The 22,372-nt window shown below is 39.5% G+C and overlaps 1 pseudogene; it reads right to left on the reverse strand.

Moving 5' to 3' along the window:
- Positions 1-10,132: 10,132 nt before the first annotated feature.
- Positions 10,133-22,135, reverse strand: LOC121303613 (annotated as a pseudogene).
- Positions 22,136-22,372: the final 237 nt, after the last annotated feature.

Raw genomic sequence — 22,372 nt, forward strand, 5'->3', positions numbered from 1 at the left:
TCTGAATCTTGTCTAGATCATTTTAAATGACCTTTGCTGCTGCAACAGTGTTTGCCACTCCTCCTACTTTTGTGTCGTCTGCAAATTTAACAAGTTTGCTTACTATACCAGAATCTAAATCATTAATGTAGATTAGGAATAGCAGAGGACCTAATACTGATCCCTGTGGTACACCACTGGTTACCACACTCCATTCTGAGGTTTTTCCTCTAATCAGTACTTTCTGTTTTCTACATGTTAACCACTCCCTAATCCATGTACATGTGTTTCCTTGAATCCCAACTGCGTTCAGTTTTGGAATTAATCTTTTGTGCGGGACTTTGTCAAAAGCTTTCTGGAAATCTAAATAAACCATGTCATATGCTTTGCAATTATCCATTATCGATGTTGCATCCTCAAAAAAATCAAGCAAGTTAGTTAGACACGATCTCCCTTTTCTAAAACCATGTTGACTGTCTCCCAGGACCCTGTTACCATATAGGTAATTTTCCATTTTGGATCTTATTATAGTTTCCATAAGTTTGCATATAATAGAAGTCAGGCTTACTGGTCTGTAGTTACCTGGTTCAGTTTTGTTTCCCTTTTTGTGGATCGTTATTACGTTTGCAATTTTCCAGTCTGTCGGTACCACCACTGTGTCAAGAGACTGCTGCATGATCTTGGTTAGCGGTTTGTAAATAATTTCTTTCATTTCTTTGAGTACTATTGGGAGGATCTCATCCGGCCCAGGGGATTTGTTTATTTTAAGAGCTCCTAGTCCCTTTAACACTTCTGCCTCGGTTATGCTAAAGTTATTTAAAACTGGATAGGAACTGGATGACATGTGGGGCATGTTGTCCGTATCTTCCTTTGTAAAAACTTGTGAAAAGTAATCATTTAATATATTTGCTTTTTTTTTTTCTTCATCTATGATTTTGCCATTTGTATCTCTTAAACATTTAACCTCCTCTTTGAATGTTCTCTTGCTGTTGTAATATTGGAAAAACCTTTTGGAATTGGTTTTAGCTCCCTTAGCAATGTTCATTTCTATTTCTCTCTTGGCCTTTCTAACTTCCTTTTTGACTTGCGTTTGCAGTTCTGTGTACTCTTTCTGCGTACTTTCTTTTTGGTCCTTTTTTAATGCTCTGTAAAGTGCCTTTTTTCGCTGAATATTTTTTTTAATTGATCTATTAAACCATTTTGGCAATTTAGTTTTACATTTAGATTTGTCTACTTTAGGGATGTAATTGTTTTGCGCCTCTAGTACTACATTTTTGAAGAACAACCATCCTTCTTCTGTGGGTGTTTTCTCTATTTTACTCCAATCTACTTCTGTTAGTGTCTGTTTCATACCTTCATAGTTTGCTTTTCTAAAATTGTAAACCTTAGCTTTAGTCTTTATTTTTGGGGTTTTAAAAAAGCCTTCAAATGAGACCATGTTGTGGTCTGAGTTTACTAGTGGTTCTCTGACCTCTGTTTTAGTTATTCTGTCTTCGTTATTTGAAAAGACTAAATCAAGGCATGCCTCCCCTCTAGTCGGTGCCTTGACAAATTGTGTTAGGAAGCAGTCATTTGTCATTTCCACCATTTCAATTTCATCTGTCGTGCTCCCCACCGGGTTTTCCCATTTTATATGGGGGAAGTTGAAATCCCCCATTAGTATGGCTTTTCCTTTGCTACACGCATTTCTAATGTCATTGTGTAACAGATTATTTTGCTCACCGTCTGAATCTGGCGGTCCATAGCATGCGCCTATTGTTATGTATACAGTGCAATGATTGGTAATTAAACTAAAACTGATAGTTTATTACAAACACATTAGAAATGCAAGCAAACTTCAAGCCATTTATATTTATTCTCAAATAACACAACTTCCATTGCTAAAAAAGACCTCCCTTTTGCTTCTTTGAAGACATGAAATGGAGGACGCACTGGAGTTTTTCAGTCTGGGGAATATTACAAATTAGCAGACTGTACTTTAAAATACGCATGTAGGGCGGGAGTCTCTGTTTACCAAAAATTGTCACACTTTGTATTTATCTCCATAATGCGTAGGTAATAAATATGTACATACATTAAAACGATTTGGAGAATGCGGGCATCGATCCCACTATTTGTCACATGCTAAACGTGTCTTCTATTCTCATAGGTTATATCGCAGCTTGATACAAGTAATTTATATTGGATTTTTTTCCCTTGGCAATGTAGTCTGCCATTTGCAAATTCAGAAAATAAATCAATTAGCTAAATAGCAAATATTTCCTCTAGAGGTATGTTTCAATTCCTTTGAAAGGTATTCTCAGCTCATTGATTCAGTCGCTTTTATAATTCCACCCCTGTGTCCCCATGCAGCTGCGCTGTGTGCTGTGGCTCGAGCTTGCCTTGACGAGGCAGGCAATGCGAATGACAAAACTTACTTTTCTATCACACGAGAAACTTGAGTTATACATTAACGGCTTGTCGGTCTCAAGTTAGTTTGTATTGTTAATGTAACACCTCGCTGTTGCCCAGTCATTGTATCATATGAAGTATTCCTTGCCAGTTGGGGTAGACGGTCTGCCAATGAAAGTCAAGACTATATTTTCAAGGATCATTTCTAGAGTGAAACATGTTTTGAAGGGATTGGTATCAATATCCACCAGGGTCCTGTTCCTCGTAGCTGGTTGAACTAATTCAGGCTAATCAGAGGTTAGCAAGATTGGATTAACCCGATAATTGAAGTCAGACTATCTCTGTTCCTCTACGCGAATACAGGCTAAAAGTGTCTCGTTAACTCGATTCCGATTGAAGAAACCCTGGTAATTGCGCGTGCTCGTGCTCCTCAAAGGGAGAATCACAGAGCACTGAAACAATGATCTTCACCAAAGATGACTTCAAACAGAGAGCAACTTTTCAGCCTGACTAAGCAAGAGCTTATAATGGAAAGTTTTGAGAAATATAAAAGCATGATCACAACTAAATGCAACACTGCTGCTGCAGCCAAGTCCAGAGAGGAAGCATGGAAAAAACATTGCAGAGACGCTAAATGCATATTTTTTTTTTTGTTGTTGTTGTTTTTTTTTAATTTGTGGAGCACCGCACATGTGACAATGACGTCGCAGGATCTGTCACATATCATCTGAGAATAATTGAGGTCAAGTCATGGATGATGTACAGTACTATCCAAAGCCTGACACCTACTGTCTAGCACTGACATTGTATAATTGTCATTAAAATGTTGGATTATTTGCATCAGTTGCTGCTTGTTACAAGAAGCACTCACCAGGCAAGGGGTTTCTATAGTGTTGTGGTTATCACGTTCACCTCACACGCGAAAAAGTCCCCTGTTTGAAAATGGGTGGAACACAGCAATGCTTATTTTCAATGTAAGTCTGACTGTGAGGTGAAAGTGATAAATTCGACACTATGGAAACCCCTTGCCTGGTGAGTGCTTCTTCTGTTGCCCTGTAAGCATACAGTGCCTTTTTTGGATCATGTAGTACAAGGCAGTCTTCAGTTAAAGCCCAGATGAATGGAAAAAGCAATGCATGGAAGTTTCCACAGTGTAGTGGTTATCACGTTTGCCTGCGGTCCCTGGTTTGAAACTGGGTGGAAACATGTACTTACTAATTGTTTTGTTGTCGTCTCCTCTCTTTGTGAGTCAAGCAGCAGCCCATCTTGCAAAGTTTCCAAGGATCGGTCTCGTGGCGCAGCGGAAGCGTGCTGGGCCCATAACCCACAGGTCAACGGACTGATGGATCCTCTGCTAGTATTTTGTTTAATTTCTTCTCCTGTTGGCCAATTTGTTTCTTCTAAAATATATTAACTCAAGGCAAGCCATTGTATTATTTTCACTACATACATGAAAACTAGTGTAACAGGCTTTGACACCTATCGCTTAATTTAAAATGTATTGAAATGTAGCCGCTACGCCACTCCCAGTTATATTAGGGAGAAAAAGAGAATACTGATTAAGTTTCGTTTAATTGAGCAAAGATTTATGCCGATACTAGCATTACTCCCAAACACAGGACTAGAAAACAATTAAAAGTTTACAAAGTTTATTAATACAAAAGGCAATTCAATATAACAGTGATTGTTTCCGAATGATTCGGAATGAATCCGAATCAACAATCTCCCTCTCGGTCGGTGAGGGCACTGTACAACGGGAGCTGCGGGCTTCCTACTGAATGGTTTGGCAGTTCATCCCGGGGACAGTCGGGAGCCGGCCATTCAGGAAGAGGGCGGCGTTACGGTACCTGGAGTCATGGCCCTAGTACGATGAGCAAAGTTTCAGTCATGAATTGGAGGAGACGTGATTGAACTAGCTATCGGAAGGGGCGGGGCTTAGGGTACTTTAGGGGGACGTGACGCCGTAATCGGCTCCTTTGTTGTGGTTAATGGGAGGAGACAAGGACGGAACCGTGAATGAAGTGTGGGTTCATTGAGGAGTGTTGTGTTTGTTTTGCCAGACGGCTGATACAAAGCTGGAGCTGCAGTGAGAAGTCCGGACCTGAACGCGCACGAGCACCAGAACTCAGAGCACCGCACCTGCACCAGAGCACCCAGTTTGGAGACGTGTTTTTGTGTTTATTATTTCGGGACTACAAACCCTTTGTTTTGTAGCTTGTAATACCCATTGCTGGGTAGAACCAGCTTTATTATTTGAGTCCAGTTTTCGCTGGCAATACCCATTGCTGGGTAGAGCCAGCTTTATTATTTGAAACCCGGTTTAAAGGGCATCAAAAGAAACCTGACCGGTAAACTTCGTGTTTGTCCTTTGTTGGCGCACCTCAAATTACCTATACACCGGAGCACTACAAACCACTTTGCCACACTGCTTTAAACATGACTCAAGTATTTTCCTGTACCGTCGCCCAATCGGTTCGTTATCAACCATTGAATGGACGTCCTCAGTATTGATCAGTCCGGTTTTAATGAGGCAGTAGCTACCCTACTATATAAAGAAAAAAGGCAGTGTGTATATTAGCACTTGTATAACAAGACTATGCGCAGACTTACAATGAAAGGACTAAAGAATATTCATTCATTTTTGGTAACTGAAGTACTTAAAAAATAGATGGTGAGTAAGTAGATTCAAGAAAATGCACAGAGTCCTTTTCTTCAATCAGGTGCCAGGTTTATTGAAATATGCAGGGAGTCTGGTCCCAGGTACAGGACATACAGAACTCAAAATTACAATGTTTGCGTGACATTAAATACCCTTCTGTATAGATGGTCCACCTCCCCTTTCTCTGACATTAACCAATGGTCAAGGTACAACACTTTATTCTGTTAATTTAGTGTGTGTGTGTGTGTGTGTCTGTATGTATGTGTGTGTGTGTGTGTAGTCTAATGTGACAACCTCTGAACTCAGTGCATTCTTCACACTCCTGGAGACAAAAGGTCCATACATCTGCCTTTTGTTATCTCCTTGCGACCCCCTTTGATGCCAGTGGGATTATCCCTTTTGATCTCTCTGAAGTCTAGAGCCTGTTCCCTTCTAGTCCACAGCATTGTTATCTCATTAGCTTGCAGTCATTGTTGGGCAGTTTGTAGACGCATCGTCTCTATCAATGGTTAGCAGTACATGCAATTTGAACCAAACAGTCTGATATCTGCAATATTAGTCTCTTTTCAGAAAAGAACACCAGTATAGCTCTGCTAGTCCACATGCGTAGCAAACCCCTAATCAATTCTCAATCCATGTTTTCCAACATACCCTACTTTTAGAATATAAGATGGAGGGGGGTGACCCGCTACAACCATGTTGCTCACGTGATCCCGAGCCCTCAGATGTCCTCTTCTCTGGTTCGGAGTAGTCACATCAAGTAACGTGTTTGTATAATATATTATAGTGAAGCATGTTCCTTTATTCTAAGTCTCTCCATTATGTGTAGGTATCTATCTTGCTTTCTCTTTGTGAAGCCAATTCTGGATATTGGTATGTTGCTCTGACCTTACACATTTAGGTGAATCATTGTTATTTTTAACTTGCATATGTAAAATTCCATCATTCTAGAATCCAATATTCTAGCTCGACCATATCAATCTTAAAATGCACGTAAGATTGATTACAAACTAAAACTATGACTTAAAAATGATCACAATACATTGAACAAGTACTAAAATAGCGTGTGAATGCTTAACTATCTATATGTAACACATTAGTAGGTAAGTGTTTCTTTTCTCATAGTTATAAAAAACCTTAATTATATCTTGTGATATTCTCTATACAATACCCCCACAAATATAATCATTTTGCACAACACTTCTACTGCTAACCTATTACAAATAATGTTAACATGAATTTCCCTTCATTCATTTTAGACATATACAACACTGAATCATTCAAATGTCACGTTCTTTTCAAAATGAATGTCCAGCATAGCTGACAATATTCTTCAGTAGCACAGCAGTTTTCAATGGTCTCATCCCATTCACAGCCCCTGCTGTACGATCAGTTGTTTCACCGTTGTCTCCACCTGTGTCCCAATACTTGAATCTCCATCAGAATTATTTCTTTTCCAAACCTAGAAGAAAAATCAAGTGCAATATTAATTATTTTGATAACATCTGATTTCATTTAAACCTTCAATGGGGTTATTCTCTCCTTGAATTTTCTTTATTTCATCTGGGAATGTATAGGCTATTAAAGCAGTTTGTAACAGAGAAATATAATACTCGCTTCTTAAATCCAGTGATCTGTTTAAGCCTTTGTAAGCTTATTTATTTACAAGATCTCTACTGGTGTTTAAGTGCAAAGTCTGTTTATCTTTGTCTTATCACAAAACAGCTATTTAAGCACATCACCCAGAATCGAAAAAAACTTCAAGTTAATATCTTTTATACAATCTTTATTGATTTGCACAAGTTTGTCCATAGTTTCATATGGAACTGTCCCAATTGGCACCCTAGCCGTCCCCCATTTTTTTTTTTTTTGTTTTTCATAAGCAACATTTGTTCCCCAATTTGAAATTGTAACCCTTTAGGTAGGGGCTTAGTCCTATGCTAATTGTGCACTACTTTGATTTGTGCTTATAATTGACAGAGAAACCCCTGTAGGGTGATAGTATACTAACACAGACAGCCTAATGTCAACCAAAGATTTTACACTTAGTTGCTGGTCCATTTAGTATACATTATCCCTCAGTGATATCTTGTATTTGTAATAAAAAAAAAAGTTATTGGTATTGGCTTATTCAATTTTCAATTCAATAACCCACCCTCTTGCAGCTGATAAAACAGTAGCCTATTAGGTAAGTTATTTAGTCTCTCTGTGTTAGTTTATGTGCCTGTAGCAAACAGATTGCTTTCTCTGTTTTTATTGTTTTTTAAATCAAGTTATAAAACCCTTTTCAAAAACGTGTTAGTTTGATTAATATCACGCCATGCATTTTCAAGAATTTACAAATAAATCTGTTAATTCTTGAAAAATAAGTTTCTAAAAACTTTCCATAATCAGTGCTGCTGATTATCCAGTACCACCATCCACTAAGCCTACAGTCCTATACTGCACTGTAAAATCCCTTGCGCCAACATTCCTATTTCATTCTCATGTGATCTGTGGTTTCAAATATGTATTCATAGGTGATTCATAAAATTCACCCGTGTCTTAAACATAAAATTCACAAACAAACAAACAAACACTTAACTTGCTTCATGAAAATATTTTTAATAAAATATTTCAAGGTTGATTTACTTAGTTTCAGATTTATTGATCTCCAAAAACATTTGTTTTCTTCCTAAGTGTTTTTTCAAGCAGTCAATGTAGCAGCAATCTCTACATTATCTCTCTCTCTCCCTCTCTGCACTTTCTTTTCTAGTTAACCCTTAGAAAAACAAAAAGCTCTTTGTATATCAATATAATCCAACACAAACTTTTTCATTGTTCCTTTGTGTATTTGTGTTACTGTTTCAGTCCAAAGGTTGGCCATTCTTTTGCAGTCAAACAATTCATCCATTAACCTGGGTCTCTTTCCCTTATCAAACCCTCTTATGATCGGGGCAAGACAATAAGTATTCGTGCTGGTTCTTAGTACGTAGTTTTACTAAGAAGTTACTTTATCTCCACGCTTAAGCAAAATCAGAATTACTCAAACAATCATTAATAAACAATTTCTTAGTACGTAATTTTACTAAGAAGTTACTTTATCTCCACGCTTGAGTAAAATCAGAATTACTCAAACAATCATTAATAAACAACTTCTTAATTACATTTTAATGTGACCTTTTAATTTTATTTTTACAACATGTATTCCTCAATGTTGATATAGAATCTTTAGCATTACAGTTTATTTATTTTTTTTTGTTTTGTTTAGTTTTTTGTGGGCTACCAGTCTTGAATTGCCTTTGTCTTTTTCTTCTTACGAGACACACACTCCTGATCTGTTACATGAACATGTACATTACTGTTCTGTACATAGCTTCCCTTTTTGCCATGTTTTAAAACATAGCCTATATTCCATATTCTCCAGTCATCCATTTGATGACCGTCAATATTATATTTTAACATATTTGGAGTTGATCAGACAGCCTCCCAACAAAACAAAACTAACAAAAAAAACAACAACACTTTTTAGTTTTGTCTTGTTGTTACCAATGTTCTTAACTGGAACTTACTGTCTGATTGTTCCTTATTTGTACCACCTAATGTGGACAGTTAAATAAGAGGCTAATCCTATTGCCCCCTTATCGTGACATATAAACCAAACAGTACAAACAAAGACAAAACAAGTGTAACAAATCTTCTCAAAAACAAACATAAAACATAAATCCGAGTATGCCCGTACCTGTTGAGCAATACAAGTCCGTGTAACTAGTCCAATAAACTCTACTGGCACGTCATAACACTACACGATTTACTCATGACTTTTTTTAGGATTCCAGAGGTCCTCTTTCATACCTAAAGTCCTACTAGTCAATACACTTTTAATTAAGCAGTCTTAACTAATTGTGTCCTCAATGTACATGAATTATCAAGTAGTCAAAAGTCCTCTTTCATACTTTACCCTTGATTCTCACTACATTCTAAAAACTGCATATAAAACAAAAAACCAGTAACTACTCACCAATGTACGTGGTTATATGTTCGATCCACACCGTCTGAGCTGAAAGTAGAAATAGTCTCCTTCTGTCTGCTTTGTCCTGGTCCTCTTCATGGGATACAGGCTTGCAAAAAAGGTTTCTCCGTAATCAAGTATCAACCCCCCGGTATTTGGAAAAAAAAAGTTTCAGGAAACAGTCCACAGGTGGCTCGCCAATGAAGTAACTTAAAGAAAATAGATGGTGAGTAAGTAGATTCAAGAAAATGCACAGAGTCCTTTTCTTCAATCAGTTGCCAGGTTTATTGAAATATGCAGGGAGTCTGGTCCCAGGTACAGGACATACAGAACTCAAAATTACAATGTTTGCATGACATTAAATACCCTTCTGTATAGATGGTCCACCTCCCCTTTCTCTGACATTAACCAATGGTCAAGGTACAACACTTTATTCTGTTAATTTAGTGTGTGTGTGTGTGTGTGTGTGTGTCTGTATGTATGTGTGTGTGTGTGTGTGTAGTCTAATGTGACAACCTCTGAACTCAGTGCATTCTTCACACTCCTGGAGACAAAAGGTCCATACATCTGCCTTTTGTTATCTCCTTGCGACCCCCTTTGATGCCAGTGGGATTATCTCTTTTGATCTCTCTGAAGTCTAGAGCCTGTTCCCTTCTAGTCCACAGCATTGTTATCTCATTAGCTTGCAGTCATTGTTGGGCAGTTTGTAGACGCATTGTCTCTATCAGTGGTTAGCAGTACATGCAATTTGAACCAAACAGTCTGCTATCTGCAATATTAGTCTCTTTTCAGAAAAGAACACCAGTATAGCTCTACTAGTCCACATGCGTAGCAAACCCCTAATCAATTCTCAATCCATGTTTTCCAACAGTAACAATTTAATTGGTTTAAAAGCAAACAAACTGGTCCTTCTAAATCACAAACAAACAATCCATGTACATGGAACAATTGGAACATACGTTTTAAAAACATAACAATTGAATTTTTGCTGTGAGATCAGGTTGCAACCACTGGCTGATAACGACCTGCTAAACGTGTGCAGTTCAGCGTGGCTGTCATTGCACGCCGTTCAGAAGTGCAGCTGTCCTTTATTTATTAATTTTTTTTCAAGGTTACACATCCGCAGCTTCGCTTGCTGCCTCAATCTTGAAGTAGGGATGGGCCAGGGCTTCCGCTGCGGAGACTCTCTCGGTCAGCTTGAAACACAGGCATTTCTACAAGAACACAGACATTGCACAAGGTTACCTCCTGTGGATCGTACTCAGAAAGCATGTTTATTGGGTAGTTCGCTGTACCATGGAATTCATGAACTCCTTGAAAAGAATTGTGGGAAACATTGTCATTTTAAAAATATACCTCAACTTCTACGATTCGATCCCACAATGCTTTTCAGTGTTGCTTATTGCTAAGCAGGGTGGGAGTCCATTTTTTTTTCCAATTCCAATTCCCTTTATAATCAATTCCAGTTCCGACTGATTACGAGGGAATTGGGATTTGATTTTAAAAAAAGGAAATCGAGCCCCAACCCTGTTTTGCTAAGACTGCATTAAAGATGTAACTGTAAATATTGTGACCCTTTAAAATCTGATTGAGTGTCAATATGGGAATGAAAATCACCCAACAGAACGATGCTATCTTAGTTGACAGACAATATAAGCTCCCCAAATTGAGGGAAAAAAAAAATCAAGTGTGGGTTAAGCCTTGGGCAGAGCGGCGCAGTGCGTCACTCCTGGGCATTTTCGATGTGCGATCCCTCTAATGCGCACCCGGGCACCAAGGAGTGGTAAGCACCACGCGACCACACTGTAGCAGAATGGAATGGAGCAGTACAGCAGCTGTCAGTACCACATATCACTCGGATATCATTTACATATAGGGCCAAACGTTTTGCATCCCCTATTACAATATTAGGAAGCAGACAATTCAAAGAAAAACAAAACAAACAAACAAACAAAAACCTACGTGAACATAATTTCGATATTTTATTTGCCCTCATGCAAACCGAAGAAATTACAAAATGAAATCGCAAAAGTCTAGCACAGGGGTGGCCAACCCACGTCTCCAGAGCCACATGCGGCTCTTTTGTGGTCAAAATGCCCCTCTTCAAACTTCCCATATATTTCATTGCACATTGAATAAGTTATTAAGTTATTTGCTGTTTTATATATAGTGAAAGATCCTCACACTCTCACGGTTCGTTGCCCCTTTAAAAGCAGACCCAGGAAACAGAAATGGAGTTTTACAGTGCTGACGCGCACTTTTAATCAACACAAATGGAAACAAACAAAACACAAAGCTGCTTGAATTTTTGCGCCAGGAGTGGCATAAAGTCACCCAACATCAATGTGAAAGACTGGTGGAGAGCATGCCAAGAAGCATGAAAGCTGTGATTGAAAATCAGGGTTATTCCACCAAATACTGATTTCTGAACTCTTCCTAAGTTAAAACATTAGTATTGTGTTGTTTAAAAATGAATCTGAACTTATTTTCTTTGCATTATTCAAGGTCTGACAACACTGCATCTTTTTTGTTGTTTTGACCAGTTGTCATTTTTCTGCAATTAAATGCTCTAAATGACAATATTTTTATTTGGAATTTGGAAGAAATGTTGTCAATAGTTTATAGAATAAAACAAAAATGTTCATTTTACCCAAACACATACCTATAAATAGCAAAACCAGAGAAACTGATAATTTTGCAGTGATCTCTTAATGTTTTCCAGAGCTGTATATATTTTATATGTGTATTATTTTTACAATAAGTCTCTGAGTTTATTTATATATATTTTTTTTAAGTATACATTTTTATAGTGATAAAAAGCCACCAGTAGTGAAAAAGACGAAGCGCTGCAGCTGTATTTGAAGATCAGGGAGCAATGCGTGATTTCTTCTTGCTTGGGGTTGTTGATCTGCTTCCAGAATTATACAGACATTTAAAAGACAGCATTTCAGTCAAATCAATAGTTTGTTTTTAACTGTTCATCCATTATATCCAAAGGATTTTCTGTCTGCAAATCCTTCTGCTAAGTTTGGCTCTTTCCTCTTCAATTTCCAAAAACGCTGCCATACCGTTTTTTTTTTATTTTTATTTAAGGGGACACAATAAGACATTTAATTATTTTCACTTAGTTATCCCTTAAAGTCGTTTTGTGCAACGGTTAACAAACTTAAGGGAAATACTTAAATACAAACTTAAGTAGAACATTTGGGAAAACTAAGAGGGGAATTTCACGTAAGGTGTTATGCAACCGGGCACTTGCCTTTATATCGCAGTTCAAATCTTCAAATCTGCAGCGTTATTTCACTACAAACCATGCCCGCATTGACAAAGAATTACCAAAAGATTCTGAACGTCTGTCTTTAAATGTTAGCTCTAGAACCGCCAGGACAGTCATGCGTTATATGTGCTAATTTTGAAAATAAACATTTTGTTTTTTTTTCCATTTAAAAATGATGTTTCTGCTATGCAAATGTTAGATATCATGTTCATGAAAGTTTGCATTTCATTTTCATATCGGAGCTGATTAAAATGTACCCGTCAAAATGACTGCTTTTGGTAAAAAACAAAAGGATAAACAGACACAAATGTTGACCAAATTTGCCAAGCAATCTGAGATCGCAACTCTAGCCTACTCCTAACAAGTGGCCTGGAACATTGCCAGTGCAAAAAACCCTACCCCGAAGGTGTGTGTGTGAAAACTTGCCTTAGGGATGTTATTGCTATCCTACGTCCAAACAACAATCAACTGCAAAAGCAAATTTCAGAGCTGCAGCTCTTACATCACACGATAGAACGCATCCATCTCAGATCTGAATACTGACATTGAACTACAGCTGCATTCAGAACAGTGTGCGTAGTAAAGAATGCCAAAAGCCACACTGAGTACAGAACCTGCCTGTATGTGGTATAAGAAAATATACAATAGTTAGCTACGCATTCAAATAAGAAACAAAAACAAAACTATGCTTTTATATATATAGTGAAAATGTATTTCTTTGGTTATCAATAATATTACGCATGCACTGGAAAAAATAAAGGGCAGCTTCATTTAATAGTGCGTGTGTGCGTGCATTATAGTAATTGTAGTAAAACATATCAGTGAAATGCTAAATGAAGCACTTTGTAAAGTTTGTGGCTCTTTGTCACTGTATATGTTATTTCCTTGACTCTTGGTCTGTGAAAGGTTGGCCACCCCTGCTCTAATGGAAACTACAACAGCAGCACAGTACTTCACGTGAGATTTTGAAATGTCACTTTTTTTTTCAATTTGTGGAAAACTACAAATCTGTCATTTCAGCACGTTCAATTATCATTCTTAATCCTGCAGGGTGTAATGCAAAACGTGTGGCCATGGCTGTAATGCCCCCCATATAACCTGCTAAATAAAAATGCTGGTTTGTTTGTCAACATTGTTTTCCTGTCATCCATATGCAGGTGTATGAAGGGAGTGATGAAACAAACTGTAATGCTGCATTTGGGTCTTGAACTGGTGAAGCCCAGGCTAGGAGCTGGTAGCTGGTTCCTGTACCTCATGTGCAGCGCCTTTGCCTCATGCGCCACTCTGGAGCCCCTGTTTTTTTTATTGTAGATTTGGTTTAGAATACCGAATGTTTACATTTAAACCACGGCAATGGATCAATGACATTTGACAATGAGATTTATAACAGGTTGCAAACTGCCCCCCCCCCCCCCCCCCACAAAAGGGGAAAAAAAGCTGCCGATTCTCAAATGCCAGGAATGTGATGCAGAGAGAAGAGGCAGCGCACTTGTCAAGTGACCTTGCTTTCACAATGCGACTGGCTGCAGGAAGGCTGCGCCTTCACAGAATAACGTGCGCTGCAAGGCTTGGGTCCAGTATGAGTAAAAGCCAGAGTGGCACGTTGGTGACGGGGCCGTCCACCGTGAAGAGAGAGTCGATTTTACAGCGCCTTGAAAAATAAAGCAATCATTATAACTGAGTGAAACTGATGGAGGCAAAGACCGGCAAGCCAAGCACATCAAGAGCGGAACCCTTCCTACACACCTAGCTGTGGTTTTAAAGCTCAGTGTTTTTTCAAACAGCTCACGCCCTTGCGAAGCAGCACGACCACATTCTGAACGGAGGCGTGACCTGGACGAGACAGAAGGGTTAAATGTGGGTTGAAATCCTACAGAAAATTCTACACAGGTACAGGAGTGTATGCACGCTATTGCGAAGAGCCAGCGTCCGGCCCAGTTCTGCTCAATAAGTTTGTGTTAGCCAGGTCTACAGACAGTTCCATTACTGAGGCAGTGCTGTGCTGCGTGAAGCCTGCTGTCCATGCTGTTGCCCACACTGGGATGTGGAATGTGAAGAAGGCAGATGGAGAAACCCAGTCACTGTGTCTGGGAATGAGTGCCCGTGTTTATTGGGTGGGTGGATGTGTGTGTCTTTTTTTTTTTTTTTTTTAATTCAATTAAAAAAAAAAAAAATCTACATTTTATATCTTAATTTTTTTAAGGAAAATAAAATGTAGGCCTAATATTTTAGGGACAGTTGATTCCGACTCAACAACTTCACATCAGGGCTAGCAAGTTTACAAAAGGGACTGGTCCTCGGGACCACAGATTTGTTAGTTTCTAACCCTGTATTAACAGCATTCCCACGCCTTGATGGCTGAATATCTGCTACAGTGTTCATTTCTTACTGTTTTCGTTTGAAGCGCTACAGCATGGCATCGGGTTTCAAACGACACCGCTGTTCCTAGCAGGTACATACCAGCAGCAAGTCTTTGCCCAGCTCGTCCATGTTGGCAATGGGACTCTGTGTGTGGGGCCCAGTCTCGCTCCAGAAAGAGCTGTGCTCTAAGATACTGTTCTTAGGCCATTCTTCTTGTGGGGGGCTCCGATAAACCTAAGAAGGGATACAAGAGTCAATTATTATTATTTATTTTTTTAACTTAGTGGTCACAAATTATTTTTGTTTTCTCCCCAATTTAGTAATCTCCAGTTATTTTTAGGCTCAGCTCACTGCTACCAGCCCCGCGCTGACTCGGGAGCGGCGAAGATGAACACACGCTGTCCTCCAAAGCGTGTGCCATCAGCCGACCACTTCTTTACACACTGCAGACTCACCATGCAGCCACCTTAGAGCTACAGCGTCAGAGGACAATGCAGCCCTGGCAGCTTACAGGCAAGCCCGCAGGCACCCGGCCAGACCACAGTGGTCGCTGGTATGCGGTGAGCTGAGGACACCCTGGCCGACCTAAACCCTGATTAAATCAGCCCCATTTATCTGTAAGGACTATGGAAAATAAACAGTCCTTTTTAAGGGAACCGTCTGCCAAGTGGGGCAGAGACCCAGCCTGAGCACGCACTGTAACAATAAACACAGCGGACTTGATCAGGACTTCAATACTTCTCCATACAAGCATGAAAACAGCATTGATACAACCGCTGGCCTTTACAGAGGGACTTGAAATAGTGTTGGATCCCGACGCCAGTACTGTTTACAGCGGGACTTGAAATAGTGCTGGATCCCAACGCCAGTACTGTTTACAGCGGGACTTGAAATAGTGCTGGATCCCAACACCAGTACTGTTTACAGCGGGACTTGAAATAGTGCTGGATCCCAACGCCAGTACTGTTTACAGCGGGACTTGAAATAGTGCTGGATCCCAACACCAGTACTGTTTACAGCGGGACTTGAAATAGTGCTGGATCCCAACACCAGTACTGTTTACAGCGGGACTTGAAATAGTGCTGGATCCCAACGCCAGTACTGTTTACAGCGGGACTTGAAATAGTGCTGGATCCCAACGCCAGTACTGTTTACAGCGGGACTTGAAATAGTGCTGGATCCCAACGCCAGTACTGTTTACAGCGGGACTTGAAATAGTGCTGGATCCCAACGCCAGTACTGTTTACAGCGGGACTTGAAATAGTGCTGGATCCCAACGCCAGTACTGTTCATGAATGAGATTCACACATGCAGATTACTGCGCTCTGCTTGCACAACACATTGCTACAATTAGGGCATCTGTTTTTCGGTTTTTGTTAATTGTGTTTTGAATTTGAATTTTTCAGTGTTTATTTTTAGCTATTTCTGAGTTTTATTTTTTTTCGGGGCTTTAGTTTTTGATCTACTGGATGAAATTAGTGTTTTTGGACACTTTCCAAAATGCTTGAGCAGTTTTTTTTAGTCCAGTCAAAATATGTATAGCAGTAACTGGACAGGACTTGCACTCTTAAGCTGTCCTTTCTTTCCTTTGCTGTCTTCCACAGTGAAACCCTTCTGCTCACGGGCACGTTCTTCTGGGATTTTTATGTGGAGGCATTTTTTTTTTTTTTTTTTTTCAAGTCACTACAATTCTGTTTTAAATCCTCCGTATCTTAACTGTAACACAGCTTTAAATCCTGTGAACAAGCCTTCATTCCCAACTGTAACCTCGTTTTCAATCTCGCCAGCAGAATCTCCAATAGAAATGCAGGAATGTGCTGTCACTCAGTAGTTGGGGGGGCCGGTTTAAAGTATTCAGTACAAATCAGCGATAGATGTCAGGAAGGCGGGACGTTGCCCAGCAGCACTGGGAAATGCATTTATTATTATTTCTGTAGTAGGTTTTAACCCTTTAAGGTCCTATGTGGGACCAGGTCCAACATTCCGACATCACCATAGAGATAACGCGGGCACAAAAAAGGAGATAGCTGCCTCCGCACCCAGCGCTCGAAGAATATCACAGACATTTCCAGAGCTTTTTGAGATGTTATAGTAATAAAATAATGACTTGGATCGTGGTGATAAAACTAGTGACCGGAGAGGATTTATCAGTATGCACGTTTATAAAGAGGTATGTGAATAACATAGCAAACAAGGGGTGGGGCTTGGCTGGAGATGCAGTACTAAGACATAAGAACATAAGAACATAAGAAAGTTTACAAACGAGAGGAGGCCATTCGGCCCATCTTGCTCGTTTGGTTGTTAGTAGCTTATTGATCCCAAAATCTCATCAAGCAGCTTCTTGAAGGATCCCAGGGTGTCAGCTTCAACAACATTACTGGGGAGTTGATTCCAGACCCTCACAATTCTCTGTGTAAAAAAGTGTCTCCTATTTTCTGTTCTGAATGCCCCTTTTTCTAAACTCCATTTGTGACCCCTGGTCCTTGTTTCTTTTTTCAGGCTGAAAAAGTCCCTTGCGTCCACACTGTCAATACCTTTTAGAATTTTGAATGCTTGAATTAGGTCGCCACGTAGTCTTCTTTGTTCAAGACTGAATGTTGTTTTGCATGCAATGCGTTTAAACCTGTTTTACTGAAAAAATTTAAACAGCGTGTGTAAAATAAATTGGACCCAACACCCCTGCCGAGCGCTGAATAAATGGACTGCAAAGGGTTATAAAGGTAAAGTCATCGTGACTTGGTTAACCATTTCTATGGGTTTTTTTTCCCCGGTCATTATTGGCTATCGACTGATTGCATTTTTTTTGCATCGGGGTGGGGGTGAGGGTGTTATCAGGTTTTATTGGTTAGAATTCAGAACACAGCACAGCTGTAAGCACCCGCACTGCACAGCTTTTCATGCTACACTACGATGTATGTAGGATGACGGCAATACTGCACAGCAATTTTACTCGCATGTAAACCTCTGATCTTCTGCTTTTAGTGTCCGAGAGTGCTAGTAAACGGAGTGAGTGTCGAATGCGAGTGATGTTAACCGCAGTGATGTGCTCATGGGCTTTTCACATCTGCTGAGATATTTCAATGTGATAAGTAGTCCAGAGAGCCATGAAACAGCACCTGCACTCAGCTGGCTGGACTATATCATGCAAAACCTGCCACAGCTTCATTACAAGGACAAGCAGCTTATCTATTTACCACTGAACACCACCCCCACTATACAGGTGGTTACTTCTATCACAAAAGATCTTTATCTTAAGCTGGTGCAGTTCTGAATCGCCACAAAGCAATGGCCTACAAAGTCACAAAAACAGCACAAAAAAAAAAAAAAAAAAAACAGACATCAGCTGACTACGCACACCAACACTAGTTGCACATTTCACATAGTCAGTCAAACGCTATCTGGCCAGCTTTTAAATGTTACATATGAAACTCAAAAAGCTTTTACTTTCTGAAGTGCCTTCATTGGAGATCTCAGATCAGGGCTTCCCAGCCCTGGTCCTGGGGGACCTCCCCCTGTGTCTTCTGGTTGTCATTACAACTGAGCTCTACACAACTTAGTTAAGCAAGGTTTTCAAAATAAGCCAGCGACCGGTGCCATCCACCCGTCTAAAATGAGATTTTGTGAAGGCTGCTTTTAATTTAAATATTACGATTATTTTCAGCTATTGTACCCAAAAAAAACCCCAAAACAACATTCCTTTTGTTCTGAGATATTGGGTGGGTGATGTCATGTATTAAGAAGAAAGGCATGCTGGGATATCCGCTGATCACTTGTCAGCTGACGGCAGAAGATGCACGGGAGAGGAAGATCTGAGGAGGAGGATGAAGAGTTTGGAGACGCACCGTGCCAAACTTATAAATCTGGGAGACTCCAGTACTCGGCACCAATAGGCAATGTAATATTTGTTTGAGTTTCTTGAGGATGAAAAGCTGTTTTATTGAGGTTGATGTTTAATATTTGGTATGTTACAGACACAAAAAAAAATGCTTTTTTTTTTACTTCAAGTACATTTAAAACTTGACAAACTGCACGTCATGGAAAAAATAAATAAAAAAAACAGCTGGTATTTGTGACAGGTACCTTAAATGAAGAAACTCCTTAGTTTAGGTTTTCAGTGTGTTACTTCACTGGAAATGAAATGCTTTTAAACTGTGCGGTTGGAGCGTTTGTTACAATCATTACACAATCGAAAACAAATGGTCATTTACTCAGAACACAGCGCCTGTTTAATTACCTTAAAAAATGGCTCTCGTTAAATGTTTTTTTTGTATTATTCTATTATTATTATTTGTAATACTGGCTTGAAGCGGGAATCTGTTTAAGGTAAGGCTGCCTCCACACCGGACAGAGCGACGCGAACATCAATCCACACCAGAGATGACTTGGAAACGATGCACAAGACTGGAAATAAACACATGACCCCGCCCGTGCATTCCTATTGGACATGCTAGAGATGGGCGGTCCCGTTACCAAACAGGGCGTGCTTTGATAAAAGGTCACCACCCTGACCTCTGGCAACTCCGTTGTAAAATAAAGGTTGGGCTTGAAAACGCTATGGATCCCAGTTACTGATCATGCCTGTACATGCAACAGTGTTATTGTTATTATTATTAGCACTGTAATTGTACAGTCATGGTACCAGTATTTGTCTGATTGGAAGTCCGGTACATCAGAAGACAGCTGGACAGCAACAGTATAGCTGAACTGATATTTTCAACAAAATGATTTTATTGTTATAAATTTATATGTACAACTTACTGCAATCTCCATTGTGTTTCTTTACAAATTCCTTCTTTGATCCTTTTTGTTTATTAACTTGTTAAAGTATTTTAAAGTGCAACATTTATTATTTATTATTATTATTATTATTATTATTATTATTATTATTATTATTATTATTATTATTATTATTATTATTTTTCTTTTCAAACAGTCCGGTGAACTTGACAGAAAATGCTGTATAAATATTTCTCATACTCTTGTAAACTCTGTCTGTGCATGGTGATGCTGGGATGTGTCACACACAACACAAACACATTCCTGACTTTGTTTTACAACGTACATAATAGCAGGCCCTCGACAATATTTTTGCTTGTTTGGTGAATCTCCATAAAACTTCCACTTAATCTAAAATATTGTTTATAACTTGAACTCTGCAACTTTTAGGAGCCAAGAACAATTAAAAACGGTCTAGCAAAGCTAATGATCCGTTCAATGAAGGGTCCAGTTAAGAAACTGAGAGCTCGGTTGGAATGAAAACCAGCAGAAACACACAGGGGGGTCGCCCAGGACCAGGGGCTGAGTCTTCCTTCCTTTTCACACCTTAAGACATGCTGCCCTCTAGAGGTATTGCTTTGAATACTACCTATCAACTCAAATGTAGCGCAAAAAGCCTGGATGCAGCTCTCTCTTACCTGAGCAGGTGCAGTTCAGCAAATATACAGCCAGCGCTCCACATATCCACAGATGAGAGGTAGCTGGAGTAAAGCAGCACCTCTGGAGCGCTGTACCACAATGTGACGACCTGCAACAGGGGAAAGAAAAAAAACAGCTGCACGCAGTAAGACTGCAAGCAACGCCCGTTCAGACTTACAGTGCTGTTTAACCCTGGCTTAAAACCAATTCTCAGCCCAGTCCTCCCAGTCCTGCAAAAGGGCTCCTTACAATCCCACAGCAGGGATTTTTTATATATATTTTTTTTTCTCCAGACTTACTTTGGGCGTCAGCGCCATGTTGAAGCTGTAGAGGCGCGCCAGGCCGAAGTCCGCCACTTTAATCTGTCCCCGGCTGCTGATCAGAATGTTCTCCGGCTTCAGATCCCGGTGAATTACCATGTGGGTGTGCAGGAAATCCAGACCGCTCAGCAACTGACACGTCAAGTCCTGAACACAAATGACAAGCTGCAGTTTCTATGGATCAATTCAGAGGGCATGTCCTGATGAACGCTGCATGGGGGGGCCTGCATTTTAAAAAGTGAAAAGAAAGGACTGGTGGATTTTTTTGCCATGGTAATTACCTGAATCTTTTCACGGGGCAGTCCACACTTGGGCACGTTCTTCAGGTAGGATGCTAAATCAAGGTCAATATGCTCAAACACTAGAGACAGATCTAACTCATGCACACTGCACAAAGCGAACACATCAAGCAGCCTGCAACAAAAGTGCAAGAATAGACTTTATTACTTTTCCAGCATAATTTGTCTCACAATTGGTTAAAACGACAGCACTGGCTGCATGTTCTCCTTATATCTGCGGCACGGCAGCGTCTGTGTCCTGTGCGAACCCAAGAGCTCCAATCAGTGTGGGAAGGCTCAGCTATAATTAAATTTGAATTGATTACATTGTCTGCTGTAAATCAGCTTTGAATGCTACCAAAAGATAGCATCGGAATAGGTGTAGAAAAATACAACAGTGCAACTTTATCGTGTTTATACAACAACATGCATGCTGCAGAACAGCCCCACTGCAGTTAGGCTGATATTGGATAGTCGGGTGGATATTCTGTATTCGTGCAAAACAATATACATAAAAAAAAAAAAAAAAAAAAAAAACACAAAAATATATATATATATATATAATATATATATATATATATATATATATATATATATATATATATATATATATATCTGTATATATATATATATATTACATAATATATACACACATATATTTACATTGTATATATACACACTCAGGCAAACACACCAAGAATGAAGAATTAATGCATTTTGTTCATTTGCTGCAAAGCCATTGCATTATATTCGCTTGTGAGTTTGCACATAATAAATAAGCGAGGCAGGCTATGGCTTTTAGCTTGTACATTTCGTGTTCATAAAACCAGACTAATAACAAATCAATATGTCTGCTTGAAACAGCATTATTGTGTGAGTTTTTATGTAGGAGCTATGAACCATTATATGGCGTGACCCACTGTACAATGTAAAGTCAATATGAATGCGTAATTTTCATGTTAATAACTACAGATTGCTAACTCTCAAATCAACAAGGCACGGCTTAAATTACTCCTTGACATCTTTCACTATGTTAAATAATTAGTGTTTTGCGCGAATATTGAATATCCACCCGACTATCCAATATCAGCCTAACTTCAGCGGGGTCTACAGAATATATTGTCTTGCAAATAGTAAACTATTGAGCGGCATTGGGCAGTATTTTTATCACACAGGTTTGGGTTGATATGCATTATTAATTCAATGGAGACTCAAGCAGATAACATTACCTGACAATGTTCGGGTGCTCCAGAGTGTGCGTCTTTCTCAAGACGGCCACCTCTCGTATCACTAACGGAGGGATTCCGTTTCGATCTGCACCTTCCAGCTTTATTTTTTTATTGCCACAAAGTTGAGCTGCTGCTTTAAATTCCTGGCTTTGTAAACTTTCCCGTACGCTCCTTCGCCGATTTCAGCAAGAATTACATAATCAAAACTACTGGTAATGCAATCGGAGGCATCCATTTCTAGAGATTTAAAGAAAGGAAGACGTGTTCATTATGAATAACATAACAGAGACAAGCATTCCCAAGGTAGCACCTATCACATTACAGTTAAAATTGAACAAGTCGGATGTACAATTTGAGGTTGACACGGGGTCCAGTGTTACAATTATGAATGAAACAGAGTACTCCAAACTAAGGAATGGGGCAAAAGTACCTGAGCTAAAGACATGTTCCCTGCATCTCAGAACCTATGCAG

The sequence above is a fragment of the Polyodon spathula genome, chromosome 34 (genome assembly GCF_017654505.1).
Source record: "Polyodon spathula isolate WHYD16114869_AA chromosome 34, ASM1765450v1, whole genome shotgun sequence".
Taxonomy (NCBI): Eukaryota; Metazoa; Chordata; class Actinopteri; order Acipenseriformes; family Polyodontidae; genus Polyodon; species Polyodon spathula.